Source organism: Trachymyrmex cornetzi, unplaced genomic scaffold, assembly GCF_001594075.2.
Source record: "Trachymyrmex cornetzi isolate Tcor2-1 unplaced genomic scaffold, Tcor1.1 scaffold485, whole genome shotgun sequence".
Taxonomy (NCBI): Eukaryota; Metazoa; Arthropoda; class Insecta; order Hymenoptera; family Formicidae; genus Trachymyrmex; species Trachymyrmex cornetzi.
In genome coordinates, this window is record NW_017299674.1 from 23381 (window position 1) to 28795 (window position 5415).

The window sequence follows — 5415 nt, forward strand, 5'->3', positions numbered from 1 at the left end:
ATTCCGGTCGTTCTTTTTTCAAAGCTTGGTTTAAACATATCAGTTGTAGTCGATAACGATCGCCAGTGATGGTTTCGGACGGTTTGAGCAGCTCATAATATATAACACCTCTCTGATCCCACCAGATGTACAATTTAATCTTCGAAGCATGGATATTTCGTTTTGGCGTTGATGGACCTGGTTCACCTGGCATCACCTATGCATTCAAGCGTTTAGGGTTATCGTAGTAGATCCATTTTTCATCGCTAGTTACGATACGATGTAGAAAACCCTTCCTTTGTTGTCGTTGACGAAGCATCACGCAGATGACCAAACGTCTTTCCATGTCTCACTCTTTCAATTTGTATGGCACCCGATTTTCTTCTTTTTGCACCATTCCCATTGCGTGTAGACGTTTTCCAACAGTGGATCTATCAACATTTAACTCTTTTGACAACCTATCGAGTGATAAACATGAATCTTCTTCGAGTAATGCTTGCAATTCTGTATCTTCAAATTTTTTCGGTGCACTTTCGCGTTCTTTGTCACGCACGTCAAAATCGCCACTGTTGAATCGCCGAAACCATTCTTTACAACTGGTTTTCGATGGAGCATGCTCACCGTAAGCATCTACGAGCAAGAGATGCGATTCTGCAGCACTTTTCTTTAAAATAAAATAATGGAGTAAAACTTCCCGCAAATGTTGCTTTTTTGGAATAAATTCCGACATCTTCAACGCAAAAAAAGTTACTCTTTTTTACGCTTCGAACGAATGCCAACTATTGGGCTCAAAAGTTTGAACACAAACCTTTCAAACACATGTGTTGCCGTTCTATCGAACACACAGGCAATGCTACTAACGACATCTTTCTACAATGGGCTGAAACTTATTCCCATACCTAATACAATACTCGTCTATTCAATAATTCTAAATGTTCGTATAATTTCAGCCGCGCCAGCGCCGTCGTGAATGCCGCGAACGTTGGTCTGCGGAGAAGCTACGACCGCTTCTTCTCGCAATCTCCACGAGACATATATTACCTCGTCGTTGACGGGTAATATATCGGTTATTTCGTGTTCTGGACTCGTGAGCAAAGCTGCCAATCGCTGGTAATTTTTCACGATCTCGGTGTTAGGCAAATTGGATTGTTGACCGAATTTTCCCCAAAAGGAATTTAAGCAGATCTTTGCAACCGAACATAGACTTGGATTTCGAGTGTTATTTTTATCGAGAACGATACCCTCGGTTTCCTCGTATTCCCAAAGATATCGCTCCTTAGCTTCGTCATCCACGCATTCGTTCGGCCATCCGCTAGCTTCCTGCTTCAATTGCAAAAACTATTGATATATCCGATAAAAAATCCACCCTGCCGCGTATCGGGATCATATCGCATGACTTTGTATTGCCAAATTTCGCTCACTTCCGACACGCGATAACCTTTCTCGACGGCTTTGCATAATTCACAGGATACCCAGGTACCCTCGAATTCACGCTCGGCGAGACTGTGAGTATACTCAGCTTGCGAGAACGTTTCGCAGCAACTCCGACACAGCGCGAACAACAATTTGTCACGTATGCGATATGGGAGTACCGGATGAAAGTGATCACGCGGAGGGAATACTTTACAACGAATGAGTCCTTCGAGCGAGTTGAAATCGAAATCCGGAGCTACTCCGATTAACTCGGAACATTCCTCTCCGATGTAGATCTTTGGGTGACCGATCGGAAAAGCACCCGTTTTCACTACATAGGGATACAGAGAGCATACGTCTATGTAACGTATTTTCTCCGTTCCCGCAACATCGCATCGAGTTGCTATATTTCCCGTTCGGCCACCGAAAAATGCATCGCGCGGATCGAGAGGTGAGTTCTTTATTATCTGAGCATTTTCAAGAAAATCGCTCATCTCATTATTTTCCGGTCGAAATCACACTCCCATTTCTCCATCACCAGGTATCCCCGTCGTCGAAGACGCCATGTCGCTGCGAGAGTTCGCTCGTAGCGCGCGTCGATCGTATCGCCATGATCGGTGGAAGAATTGAGTTTTCTTTCGCGATTTATTCGGAAGCATGATGGACACTCACGCCAAAAGCATCCGTGAAATTGTAATACGTAACATCGCGTCTCGTTCTCCAAATCAGTTTCGTAATATCCATCGACGGGCGTACCGGCAATCCGAAATTCGCGCCATCGCCCCGCGTAGCTTATCCATTGATTGAGCTCACGCTCCATCCACACCAACCACTGCACGGCTTTGCGCGAGTGATTATCTCTATATTTGTATCCACCCACTGGAATGACTCCTATTTCTTCCTCGCGTAAAAAGTTTCTGCGAAAAATTTTCATACACGTAGAAGCTATAGTTGTGCATTCCACGAACGGACACACGCTCCCGCGTTCAAGAAAAATTTTCCTGAAAGCCAAGCACGCTCGTCGAGGGATATCTACGTCGTTACGACAATATTTGACTATTTCGAGTTGAAAATAAAAAATAAAGCCGGATTGTGTCATTTTATAAAATACTCGCGTTCCTCGGGTTTCATTTGTTCGGGCGAATAATACCGTGCGCTAGGTATTGGTCCTATATATGCTTGATACTCTTTTCTATTGAATAAATGAGGAAAGATGCCTTTACCTGATGTATCCTGCAGTCCGAAAGCCTTAGGTAAATCAGATAATTGCATCGGCATATAATTTGATCTATCAATAAATTTCGTGTTACCGACCGTCATGATGATAATTTTTATCCCGTTCAAAATCACCCGTGGCTCTTGAATTATGCCAGATTGTTCTACGATGTATTTTAAGATAAACTGAGCGTCAAACGCTTTCGCATTATGCGCGATACAAATTATTATGTTAAGATATTTTGACGTTCGCGTTGCGAAATTTACAAATTCTTTTACCGGATCATGGCGAAAAACAAATTCACGCACCTCGCACCAACGACATCGCGTCGACATTTTTTGTATTTCCACGCACGTTTCGCAAATTTGTTGCGCGACGCAAAGAGTCGGTATGTGTATCTTTACGTTCTCCGTTCCTTCGAGCGTCTCGTCTTGTCGGGTTTCGAAGTCATAGAACACGAATGCGACGCGATCTTCTTTACTTCGCGCATCATTCTCACTTTCGACGTCATTCTCGTCGTTTACCTGGTTCTCTTCTCGCATTGTCCCAGCATTCGTCCCCTCTCCGGGGTCTTCGACTGTGACTTTACGACGAAGAGGCTGTATGTAACAAGAATGATTCGAAGTTTGCGAGTGACAAATTTTACAAAAGATAACGTCGCAGTCGTGACGCGAATTCGATTTCACGAAGCGTCCGCAGTCGTTGCAAATTCTAACGGATTTGCAAACACTTGCGTCCGATTTTCCGTCGTGAGATCTTTCCGCACGATGATGCTCGAAACAGAGATTTCCGAAGAACGTACGATTACACGAATCGCACCTAACCAACTCGGCGCCAGTACCCTCGCACGACGGAACCGCGTAACATCGCGAATATTTTTTCGCGCAACGATGCTCTCTACCATTCCGATACACGGTGTTGCACGCCACGCAATATCCCCCTCGAGAACCGGCCGTGGCTTTCATGTTTAGAATTGGCTGATAATGCCTCGAACGCTCGTAATACATAATATTTAAACGGAATGAAGGTTCACGATCTAGGGAGGAGAGTAACGCGCAGCCGTCGTACAACGGATTCTCGCCGCGACCAAAAGTACTGAAATTGTAAACAACTATCGCGATATTTTCCGCAGCGAGAAACCGTTGAAATTGCTCAATTTCACGAATTTCGCATCCCTCCTCAGGAATCGTGATACCCGCAGAAATCGTTAATTTTTTAGCCAACTCGCGTTGTAAAGAAGAACGCTGCTGTCTCACAGATTCCCATCTTTCATGTAGTTCCCCCACGCGTAACTGCCCGCGATCGTAATGCACGCGTGCCGCTACAAGCGAACGGGGAAAACATAAATTGTCGGAATTGGCAATTTGTAAAATCGAGCGTTTGGCTACGTCTTCGTGCGTTAATCGATTGGACTGACGTCCGCGACAGGCAGGTAGTGAAATTCTGAAAACGCGTACCGTGAAATTTTTCGCGATATCGATTCCTCCAGCACTTTGCGCTAACGAACTCACGAGCCCCCATATGTCTTCGTGGGTTAGATCGCGTGCTGGACGAAACGACAATTCCGCTGGACCACGCGCTAGATCAGCCGACTCAAACGATAACCCGACGTAATCGCTCGGTTCGCACGTATGTACCGCATACGTTCGGATTTCACGAAACGCGTTTTCTAGCCATTGAGCGATATCGCTACCTTCAGGTGGCGGCCGTATCGCGAAAGTCGCCTCTCTTCCTAGAATCGCGAAATTCCTAAATGGCCGCGAGTTTTCCGCCCGTAAATCTATATCTAACCATGTTCAAAAATGTAAGCAGATCTTCAAAAATGTAAACCTTTAACAATTGAAATAATTATGTAACAATATATATTATTATGAAAAGTAACTGATATATTATTCAAAGTCTCAGTTCAAAGTGAACATACATAAAGCGTATTCTCAAAAATGTAAACCTTTAAAAATTAAACTTTTATTTGATAATATATTGTTTCATAATATACGTATATTCAAAAATTCAAATGATTATCTGATAATATATTACCATGACAAGTAACTGATATATTACTAAAGGTGCCAGTTCAAAGTGAACATACATAAATAAAGTGTATATTATCTAAATTTATACAATATTTTATCATGGAAAGTAACTCATATGTTATTGAAGGTACGAGTTCAAAACGAACATACATACCTACAAGTAAAACAGACTATAATTTCATTCTAGAAAATAAGTGCGATATGTTATTCTTAGTGCACAAGATATAAAAGTCGTTTATTGAGATTTGACTTAAAATTTATACTAGCCCGTACAATGAAAAATAATTGCTTGTAATTCCAGAGTACCAATTTGTTAATGACTCGGAAAAAGAACATGGCGGCCTGCTTTCAAAAAACTTTGATGAGCTTCTCGGTGTCCACTTCGAAATAATGTCGAAGCTTTTACAGAATTCCCGTAAGAAATAATACGAATATAGTAAACCAAAATTTTGTAATTAGACTTTTATTCCGCCGATCCCCTCAATAATGACACCATTTGAAGTACGAAAAGTGTCATATTAGAACGGTATTTTCTAGAAAGTTCTAGAAGGAAGTGAATATATTACGTGAAATAATCAGTAAAGTTTTTAACCGTATAGCTTGTCTGTAACTGACTCAAGAATTGATATATTTTATTGTCATGATAATATATATTGTTAGATAATCATTTAAACTGTGAACTGGCACCTTTATTAATATATCAGTCACATGTCATGGTAATATATCGTAATATTATCATTAATTTTTAAAGGTTTATATTCACTTTGAACTGAC